Genomic DNA, 11,864 nt, shown 5'->3' on the forward strand with positions numbered 1-11,864 from the left:
TGATCTCTCTGCCCTTTTTATACCGCCGGTGTTTATTTTTGTCATATTGGTCTTGATGTGATATTCAGCTGACATTACTATGTTTTCAATCAACAATCTTAAATGTAGTGAAATGTGATCTGAAACCTCAAGAATTTGAATAATACTTTTTGTTCCATGAAGGCTAACTCTTTTTATAGTGTTCTCAACTGAATTACCTAGAAATAATTCTGATGTTTTTTGCTTCAACAATAGTGTGAAGTGGAAGACGAGTGCTTTTAGCAGAGCCAAGAAGTTTGGTTTAAAATAGCTCAGTATGGGGAGGCACAGTATCTTAATTTAGCCAAATGTCAGGGTGGCTCAAAGACTTCACAAGTTCTTTTTGATTTTCAGGTTTTTCCTAATTTCATCTTCTGCCCAGTCTAAATTTACATGCAATTTTACATAAGAGGCAAAGAATATAATCTGTCCGATTTTGTTTATAATCTGCAGGCATCTGATTTCCTAGCTTCCTGAGAATTATGAAGGCAAGCTCAGGGAGCCTCACTCCCTTAGGGCAGCAGCTGAGTTCCAGTGCAGGCTGGCAGGGAGACTGGAGCAGGAAATTGGAGCTGGGAGGGTGGCACGTATGTCCCCTCACCCTGTGCCAGAGGGCCCGAGCTGCCTGGCAGCCCCCTCCTCCCACCTTCTCCCTGTCTCTGCAGCTAAGGTAAACCTGATCTCTGTGCAGATGAGTTACTTTGTAATTTTAGCAGAAAACAATGCTGTTGGAAATTCTGTTAGAGGAAAACAAAGGTGGAAATTATAGTATACATTTCCTTCCAGCAGCAGGCAGAGCTGTGGAAGTGATGTAAGTGATCTCTCACTTGTGACCATTTGCCTAGGAATACCTGTGGCCTGTGGAAGCAGTAAGTGTGGTAAATTCCACAAGTGCAGAGACAATCCTCCAGATTTCCTCCAGTATGCAATTAGTGATACCCCTACTAACCAGCCCCCAGTCAGTTAATAAAAAATTAACTAAGAATCTAAGTACCATAGGCAGTAACCAGAAGACTCTGGCGAATTCTGGGCTACCAAAATGCAGGAAGATTTTTTTTCCCCCTATTTGCAGCAGGTAAAGTCAAGAGTGCTAAAGAACTGACAGGCATTCTATCTGCTAAACTGTGTCAAGGTACAGATGTGCAAAAGATACTAGGTCACTTCGTGCCATTTTGAAGAGCAGCAAGCAAAGAAGCAAAGTATCTCATGGAAACTTTAATCTTCGAATACCAAGTTCCAGCTGTAGGACATGCTGGCCTGTGTTGAGTTTCATTTTTACTTATCCCTTTGCTTTGATGAAAGGTACCATAAAATCCAGAGCTGGTATTTCTACAACTCAGAATGTATGCTCTGGGCTTTCACCCAGAACTTTCTGTCACCACTGCACATTAACATGGGGTTATATGACATATATCACTTGATATATATCACTAGAAAAGTATTTAAGGACAGTAAGCATAGCCAATAGTCTTGTAAAATGCAGCATCAAATCCCAGACAAATATTTCTACACATGTATACAAATGCATATTTTACATAGTTGTCAACTAGACAAGATCTTTGTCAAGTTTTTTGGTTTTGACCTTTGAGCCATCCCATGAAGCTATTACAAATGGCATACCTACCCTGTATAGGTCTTTTAGGAGTAATTGTGCTGTTTATGGACTCCTGGAGTCAAAGAGCTTAATTCTGTGTCAACTTAGTTTCCTTGGCTGCCTCAGTGGGATGGGAGCCTTATGGGTATTTCTCTTCAGAATGTGTGAGCAGCATAACAATTAGTACTGGCTAGAAAAGAAGCACTCAGTTTCATGAAAGTTGGTGGGATTACTGCATGTGCTTTTTCTCTGTGCTAAATTAAACCTTGAAAAATGCTTTGCACAAGAAAAGTACAGCAACCTCATCAGAAATCATGGTACGATCCCTCACTGATAGAATCTAGCTTTGGTACAGCTCTCACTTGCAGACTCAACTACCACAGCTGTTTAAATTTTTCTATAAATTAAATATGTCTTGAGCAAAAAACACTTTCTTCATATCCTGATTCAGGTAGAATGAATGAGCCTCCCACTCTTCCCACTCTGTGCTTCAAACAATACACTTTGGAATGTGTTTTTCTAATTTGCCAAGGACATCATTTTCTGACATGTATAATAGAAAGGCATAACGAAAATTGGTGAAAGTGATACAAAAGAATGAAGCAACCTGTTTCCCCAAACTGTTCTGGAGCTACTCCACATCTCTCCCCACCAGAGCAGTGTGCTGGTATGTAGGAGGAGATCTCTTGGCATTTTGCCTCGTTCCTTGACAAAATCAATGTGAAAACCCCCAGTTTGTTTTTTTACAAACCCAGCACTTTGGCTAAAGAAAAAAAGGAATTGGGAATTGCAAAATACAAGAAGCAACACAGGTGGCAGCAGGAAATTCTTCAGGAACAGCAAAACTCAGGATGCACCTGTAGAATTGCCAGGCTCTCAAGAGAAGGGGAAGGAGCAGATGGGATGATAACTGAAGAGAGCCAGCAGGGGAAACAAGCACAGAAATGGGAGGAAGGTGCTTGGTCCAAAGAGGGAGAATGTTTTGGACCCTTTGGGATCTTTGTTTACAATGAACAAAGAAAAAAATCAGTAATTGGTGTCTGTTACCCTGTCTGACAGAGAACAGCACTGTCAGTGCTGTCTGGGCTCCAGCTGGCAGCAAGCGAGCTCGCACAGACAGCACAAGAGGCTGGGGCTGCTCAGAGAGACAAGGGAGAGGAACCAGGCTGTGCATGTCTGCCTGGAGAATGATCAAGGAATAGCTGTTTCCAAACAGCCCTGCCCTGGACATCAGCTTTAAATACACATCCAGACATATTGTATTAATTTGTAGGGCAGTCAAAGCTGTGGTACAATTCAAAATATTGGAGCTGAAGGACAGATGTTACCACTTCTGAGACTCCTCAGGGTATGTCTCTTCATGTCAGTGCAACTCTAGAGTTGCTTGATTCTGCTGAAATAATATGACTGTTTATACATCACATCCTAGAAAGAAACTATTTAAAATCTGTCATTCCAATGCCATTTCAGCAGAGCACAACATCAATGAAAAATGCAATCAATTAATTCAGGAATCTTAAGCTCTGTTATTGGCCTTGAAAAGCACTTTTCTCTTATGATGTCACCATAGCCTGGTGGGAAAAAATGTAATATAAAAAAATTTGAGGTAGTTTTCTGTGATATGTCTGGTAGGACTTTCCTGATCAGGTAGATTTTTAGAAAAATTAACATATAGATACATAAAACTTAAATACCTTTACAAAACATCCCTGAACCATTAATTGAAGAAGAATTTCATAGGACAACAGCAAACAGGAGTAACCATCCATATAAACATACCTTACCAGGCAATCAGAAAGATTTTGCAAGTTAATGTGCAGATCAGGAAAATTTAGCACTTACTGATAAAAGATTCCTCCTCAATGCTATAACACAGTATTTGAAGAGGGGAAAATGTAATTTGCTTCCTTTCTTCTTCCAGTTGTGATCTCCCATGTGAAAGTAAGGACATTTGGAAGGACATAAATTAGATAAAATGGAGATTTTATTCTAGGACTCAAGGACTCAGAGTCCACAACTTCTGCTTCACCAAATCCCTAATGGAAATAATTTTAGGGGGAAAGAAACCCCTAATTTCTCCTAACACAGCCATGCTGTAACTCTTTACCCCAGCTTCCCTTAATCTCATAAATTTCTTCCAAAAATATTGATCTAAGAGGAAGCATTTCTTAAAAATCTTCACAAAATCATGTGGATGGGATCCAGAACCTTGTAAAAGTCTGAATACCACAGGTCTCCATGAGACACTTCTGTATGCTATAGCAACAAATTTTCCAAGACAATATCAGAAAGTTATCCAGAAAGGATAATTTCTTCTACTATCTAGAGAGGATTGTCAAGAAGATTAAGCTATACTCTACTTCAGGCATGCACAGTGGAAAGACAAAGGACAGTGGTCAAACTGTGCAGCAAGAGAAATTCTGATTAAACATTTTTTAAAATCACCATGAGAGTGGCTTCCCAAAGAATTCTTGCCTCTTCATCCATAGAGGTGGAAGAAAAAAAGTGAAGAACTGAAGAACACCTTGAGTAACGAAATATAATCTTATACTTAAAGCCATGATTTGAGCAATTGCTGGGGCCAGATAACCTGCAGACATCATTCAGTGATATTTCAAGTTTTCCAAGAATGGCAATGACTAAATGTCTTCCTTCTGGAAGGGCCTGTCACACACAGTATTTCCTTCTTTTTTATTTCATGACACTACTGCTTAACTGGAAAGACAGCTTATTTTTACAACATCATTAGCCATCCATAACATTTTAGCAGTCATAATGGATGTATTTATTTTAAAACCTGATGCCTAACGTGTTTTATCAAGAACACTTAAGATTCTAATTTAGGCAGCACAAATAATATTCCACAGCATGTTGCATTCACAGTCAACCTTAAGCTACCTGGAGGTTTCCCTTACATGCAATTGACTTCAGCTATTTTCTTCAAGAAAACATTAGCTAGTTTTCCATCTGTATTCAATTCCCTAAATCCCAGTATCTTTGGTGACCTGTCTGATAAAGTTCTTTAGTTCCCCTAGTTAGTCATTAGAAAATATTCTGCAAATCATTATCATGAAATAATGACTTCAGAGAGACACAGCTTGAGGCACCTCTCAAGGACAAGTGGCTTTGCAGTGACATAAGCCTACTTGTCCTTACGACCCTCAGATGTGTCTCCTCTGGGACTTGGATTCAACCTGTGTGTTTAAATGGTCTGTAACTCCATCTTTACTATGAGTAGTAATTTTCTGCCCCAAATGCCTATGTGAGTGTTGTAGGCACAAAAAAGACCATATGAGACATGAGAACAGACCTTACCAGTGAAGAGAATGTTAAGTTTTTGAGTCACCTCTGCATTATCAGTGTTCTTTGAGACTGGGTCACCTACCCTGATCAGCAGTTGCCCCATCTTTTTCTTGGTGTTTGTTCAGCTTTTTGTGTGTCGGTGGAAGCCATTCCTGATGCCTTTACACATCTTACAAATTTTAACTTTGATTTAGGTTTGGCTTTTTTAATGTCTTCCCTGCTTGTCTGTCACACACACACAGGACCAGCTAGAACTCCCCTGGTCCCATAGTTCCTGACTTTGGAGACATCCCGGTGTTGCTTTATCCAGAATGGACCCTTAGAGACACATTCACCCCCTTGCTCCCAAGTCATGTCACCTGCTCCCCATCACTCCCACACCCACATTCACTGCAACCACCAGCACCAGGGACACAGAGCCACTGCTGTACTCACACCCCAGTACACACCTGGGCACACAGACTGGAAAACCATCACCCAGGGAAGAGCTGGGAAGGAGCTGAAGAAGTCAGGACAGACTGGCCCAAACAGACACAGAGCACAGCCAAGTGAGCTGACCAGCCAACTATTCATATGCAGTTGCCCTTTTAAGTCTCTTACCTGTCTTTTTCACCACTCTCCTTCCTCACAATCTACCTAAATCAGTCTTGTCCCACCTTTGCTTCCCCTCCTAAATATCTTAGTATAAGTCTTCTGTGATCATGAACTGTTTTTCTCCTGCATCCCACAAGATATCCCAGGAAGAATATTACATGGTTTCCCCACCCTGCAATTGTCTCTCCAAGGTCCTTTTTGGGCATGCAGATAAGCTTTGTTATGTAATTTAACAGTCTGGGAAATGCTATTCCTCCCAGATTAGTCCACCCCTGCTTCTGCTCTCCCCTTATTCTTTTTTCCAACATTTGAGCTTGGTCAGGAATTCCTGATTTGCCCAACCTGAACTCCTGCCATAGCTTTGACTTCCTGCCCTTTGGAATAGGCTACTCTCATGCTTTGAGATTGTCTTTGAATCAACTTGTTCTCTTGGCCTCCTTTGAAGTTCAGCGTCTCCTGAACATCACATCCTGGGTCACACCCACCAGGTCTCTGGAGAAACCACAGTCATTCAGTCACAGATGTTTCTATCATATCAAACTTAGTGCATTTACACTTCTGTAGCTGTTCTCCTTCATAAGGCCACTTTTCAACATTCCCTAAGCAGTAATTTTTGACCGATAGTCTGTTCTGATCACAAAATTTCCCATCATGCTGATTGACATTTAGAAATAGGCCACTGACTCCATGAGTTTTGAGAAATCTACTACTAGATCATTTCATCCCCCATAAAAGACAGGGGAGCACAACTTCTCTGCTGTACCAGGTCACTGAAAGGCAACCCAGTCACTGGTGGTGCCCAGCACCAGATCTGCCCTGAGAGGTTGGTTTTGCACGTACAAACTGCAGAAGTGGGGCTGAGGCAGAGAGCTGCAGAAGATGGCAAAAGAAACTGCAAGCATGGAGAGGGGACCTTCATGCCCAAGCAGGTCCACTGGGTCCCATGTAACCTTCTTCCCATTTGCAGATCCGACAGGTGTTTGACAGATGGACCAGATCATCCAGTGACTCACACAAGAATAAAATAGCTTTGTGCTGGTGGCACAAGTATTGTATTTGAGAAAGAGGAGGGAAAAAGGATGGGGGAAGGAGACTGGCATGAGCCTGTGCAAATACAGGAGGGTTTTGTCTTGAATCAAGGGTTCTTGTTTTAGATGTTGCTTTGTCACATGCTGTTGTGCTGGCTCTTTCTGGTTCTACAATTCAAAATCGGCGCATCAGCCTTAGTGCAGTCCAGCATTAAACTCTTTATGCGTGTACTTTTCCACATTAGTTACACAGAAAGCAGAAGCACTATCATATTTGTTAGATTTTATCTTTATTGTTATTTCTTTCTTTCCTTATATCCTCAACTTCTTGCTTAGGTTTTGAGAAGCAACTACACCCTGTTTAGCCAGGCTTGCGTGCAGGGTAGTAAAAAGGTCACCAACAAAAGCTACGAGGCACAGTGGTGACATTTGGTCCTCCCACACTCTCCTCATGTGAGAAGGCATAGGAAAAATAGTCAGTTCCAGTTGAGACAGCAGAGTGCATTATTGAGAGGACACAGGCATTTGCTCATCAGCACGGGCTGATCCACTCTCGCTTCCCCACCCAAACCCCTCTGCAGCACATGAAACAAACCAAATCAACTTCCACATGGAAAACAGGCTGCTTGCAAGTGATACAGGGGAAAGACATGGACAGCCCCAGCAACCTGTAGTGGGAAAATTACAAATTTTGGCTCATCTAGAAAATTCATCATGAATTTTCTAGAAATTCATCCTAGAAAATTTCTGAAAATTTTCTAGGATTAATTTCTGTGCCCTAGGTCCAGCAGCTTGAGCCTGTTGCTCTGTGGTCATAGAATCTCAGCATCACTTAGGTTGGAAAGGCTTCTGAGATCATTGAGTCCAACCATTAACCTAACAGGTCAGGTGGGTCTGCTCTTGCCTGCAGCACTCCTTGGAGAACTTGGCATGAAGCAGCCTGGATGAAGTCCCAGTTCCAAACCCAGGGGGGTTAGCCCCAAAACGTACCCTCAGCATGGAGCAATGTGTGTGCATCCACAACTAGATGCAGCAATTGCAGTGATGAGAGCTGGTGTTCTCCTGCCCAAGTGGTAGCATATACAGCTGCAGGCAATGGCAATGATCTGCCCCATACCTCTCCTTCTTCCTAAGAAAGGGTCATACTCATCATGATGACCTTACTTGCAGCAAAAATAAGAATAAAGTGGCCATATTGAGAACACTCAGAGAGTGCATAGTCACATTTGTGACTAATACAGGTATAAGGACTTGGGAAAGTAGTTTAACACCACTTTCTATCCAGCAATTCTTAAATGTAAGGATGCCTATGATCTAATAGCGTTTCTGCTCGCACTGAAAAGTCCTGGGTACTTAAACACAAGTACATTAGCAAGTCCACAAGTGTACACTCAGAGGCAAATACCAATTAAGAAATTACTAATTTACCCAACAAATTAGTTCAGGAGCACCTCCTCACAAAAATTTAGTAGCAGTGAGGCAATGTACCTGCCCCCCCCCCCCACAGAAAGCATTTCTAGTTTTGAGGACTGGTGTACAACTAATTTCTTTACAATTTTTCATAATACTTAGAAGAAGAGTTCAGGACTGATTTAAAAAGAGATTTGAAAAGCTATCACTGTCTAAAATAAAACAGTAAAAATGCAGCTACGTGTCTTTAAACTCAATGACCAGTTTTACATCTACATTACTGATTGCTTCAGTGAGCTACTTAGACACAGGTCAGGTACAAATTAAGTCACCATTTGAAGGAAACAGGGATTCAATGTAGTAGTCCAAAGTTATAAGGTAAATGCAGCAAACCCTCAGCTTTAGTTGCAAGGAGGAAGCTGTGTCTATCTGCACACTTGCTACAGTTTGCTGCAGGGCAGTTGCTGTGTGCTAGCAGAGCCCTGCACTTCATGTACCAACCACACAGGAAACATAGAAAGGCTTATGAACTTTCAAACAACTTCTTTATTCAGCAAGGCACAGAACAAAAGGAGGCAATAGCCTTTCAAAGAATTGAGAAAATGCTGAAGAGGTTAAAATTTTTTCAATATATCATGGAACACTGTAGGATCAGATTAGCTGGCAAAGGTGTGACAACCAGTTACCTATCCATCAGGTAGATTTTATATTGCAGCAAGTGCTGTCACTTATTTAGCACAGCACAGTACTTTGTGTCACTGCTGTTTGCAGCCCTGCAAGTGGGAAGAGAATTTCCTTGAACCTTCCCTTGAGAATTTCCCTTGATTTTACAAAAGAAAGGAGGCCTGTGCAAGCACTTGGTTTGCTTCTCTGTTGCTCTCTCTGTCAGCCTTTTTCATCCTAAATTCTTGCACACTAATTAGCCAGTTTCAACCAGAATCTTAGGTACTGGGCTGCAGAAGCCTTCCTTTTGTTGTTTCTGTGAATTGAAGCCACACTATTCTATTCTGAAGAGAGAAATCTCCCTGGTATCTGATCCTTCAAGTTGAACATGCAATGAAGCATTTTGACATCAGAAATAACTTAAAGAATTTACAGGAGAAAATGTAAATAAAGTTGAAATCTGTGTGGAGTGACATAAAGTGATCAAGAGAATATGACAATACTGAAGAAGAAAACTATGTAACATCAACCAGGCGAACAAAAAAGATTTGGGGTTAAGAAGGGAATGCTGATGCTCACACCAGACCATCTCCAGGCAGCTCATCTGGTAAACAGGAGTATTACATGCCCTGTGTTCCCAGCAGCAGATGTGGCTTTGCAGAAGACACAAATGGGGTACTTTTCATGTGCTTTAGATGGCCACAGCCCAGGTACAGAGATAAGGCACCACTGTCTCTCTGCCAGTCTCTGCCTGCCTGTAGCTCTAGGTTAGGTGCAGTGGGGGCTGCCACCAGGAAAACAGAGAGCAACTGATGGGTGAAATAACTCCTATATACTGCAGGTCATGCACTGGGCCCACAGCACCGCTCACCAGGAAAATTTACATTTTAGGAGTATATACAGAGGAGGTTAAAGAAAGAAGAGCTAATCTGGATGCCCAGACACTGAGTTACAAAGGCTTTTTTTGCAGGAGATGGTGTGTATGATTAGATGACACATATTTTTCACAGCTGTCTCTTTGTGCTAGCTGATTTCCTTGTCCCAGCCCTTTTATCACTTAATTTTCAGTGTTCCTCTCAAACGTTTTCTAAATGTTATAACAGCATTTGCCCTTTGAAACTGGGAAACAGTGAGATTACAGTCATTGCTGTTCCAACAAAATCCAGAAAATATGTAGTTTCTTTAATTATTATGACAGCTTCTGCTCTTTTCAGATCAAGTTCTCTCATTTGTAAGTTCTTCTGAGAAGTAACACCCAGAAATTGCAGGTGTCCACAGTACTGGGAGTGTTTAGTGGCACTGTGGATATTGTGGTTGTTCTGGAAAGATTCAGTCACACCTGCTGCACACCACCTTTTATCAGCAATTTCTGCCATGAAGGATTCTTTCTCTCCTCAGCCATGCTTTGGGATCCAGAACTATCTACATTTGACAGTAAAAGAAGAAAAGGATAATCAAACATTTGAGTGATCAGGCCTTAGGATTAGCTGGAGGATAGTCTTTTATCCCTAACTGATTTTCCTTATAGAATGGAAAAATAAGCACTAGGAAAACAGATCAAGGAGAATAGAGATCCATGAGCCCTTAACTGCAATCATGGGGGAAATTCTAAGTTTGCATTTCAGTAGGGTCCTGTTTACAGAACTAAATTCCTGTGGAATAAAGTCATTCAGCTTAAGGTCATTGGCACTGGGAAAACTTCTCAGGAAATAAGTGAACTCCAGCTCACTTCACAGAGCTAAGAGAATGCAAGGACCTTGCCCTGCTTTTCACCTCTCTTCAGCTCTCCTAATTTCACTTTATCTTCTGTTCTTCCTTCCCATCGCATTCAGGGAATACTGTTTCATCTCTTCTTTGCTGAGGCACTTTTATTATCTTAGTCACACCTCTTGTGGAAATACTCAAGGGCCAGAAAGTTTGTGAGGAGTGATTTGATGCTTGCATTCATGCTGGGAAAGAATCTACCACCTTCTGAAACCCTGGGAGTATGCGCTTTTACTGGTTTTTAGTGCTGTCCACTCAACTCTTCTTGTCCTATTTATTCACCCTCATTAGGCTGCCAAGGCTTGCTGAAAGAAGGCTTGACATTTGCTTGTCATTGACACTCCGTATGCAGTTTGAGGTGTTACAAAATCAGCAGCAAGGACACCTTCCAGAGCCTCTGAGTCTGCACTCACCTTACTTACTTATTTATTCTTGGTGAATCATTGTCATATCTGAAGATAAGAAGAAGGTTACACAAATCAGACTACTGAAAAATAGGAATTTTAAGTTTTAAACCTTTAAATTAACTATTCCATCGTTCCACTCTTAAAGTGACCCTTACACTTAGTGAAGCTATGTGTTTTCAATACCTAGACTAAGCAGAGATTGCAATGTTACTGCATAAACTGCTTAGGATAACTATCTGGTTTTCCCAACATGATATTTTCTTAGTTAATGAAACTAAAATCACAAGTAGAAAACATAGGAAAAAGGAAAAAAGAAAAACAAAACAACACAGCAAAAATATTAATTTCAAAAATTCCTCTTATATTTGTATATAATAAAATAGTTCACAGTTCAGCTGTGAATACCTTGCATTCACATTTACAGGATGCTGAAAATAAAGAAGAACAACCAATGAAGCCTGTCAGAGAAAAGCCACATTGCTTATTGAAAGGAATATGGGGAAGAACTTACTTTATGAGTTAATTCTTACTGAACTGTGTCCTGCAGATCTTCCTGCACTCTGTGCACTCTCAGCAGTGGGGACCACAGGGGGGCCACAAGCAGTGTCATAGAGAGAACACTGTTATTTCTCTTATGAGGAGATGATATTGATAACTGCCTGACCACTTCAGGTCTGGCAGCCTCATGTGTCACTTTAAAACTGAGGTTTCAGTTCTGCAAAGTTCACATAATTTCTGGGAAAATGCAATCAGGAAAACAGGCTCAGCAATACCACTTCCAGTAAAGGCTTTGGTCAAAGCATGCCATTTCTCAAGTCTTTCAGAGCTGCTTAGGACTAGTTGAGATTTGTCACAAATTCCCTTTTTCAAATTCAGTATGTTAAAGACTGAAGCTTGGTAAGCAATTATTAAAAATCTATGAACAATTTATAGTTAACATTCTGGAAATGCATAGCTTCTTTTGTTAAGATTTAGAGATTTGAGTCTTACTTGGTTTTGACTTTTTGACTAAGGAAGTAGAATTGCCCTCTTTACAGAGGTACAGTAAGGAACAAACCCTCTTCCAGAGAACACTTAATACTT

Source organism: Lonchura striata, chromosome 4 (genome assembly GCF_050655825.1).
Source record: "Lonchura striata isolate lonStrDom1 chromosome 4, ASM5065582v1, whole genome shotgun sequence".
In the NCBI taxonomy this organism is placed as follows: domain Eukaryota; kingdom Metazoa; phylum Chordata; class Aves; order Passeriformes; family Estrildidae; genus Lonchura; species Lonchura striata.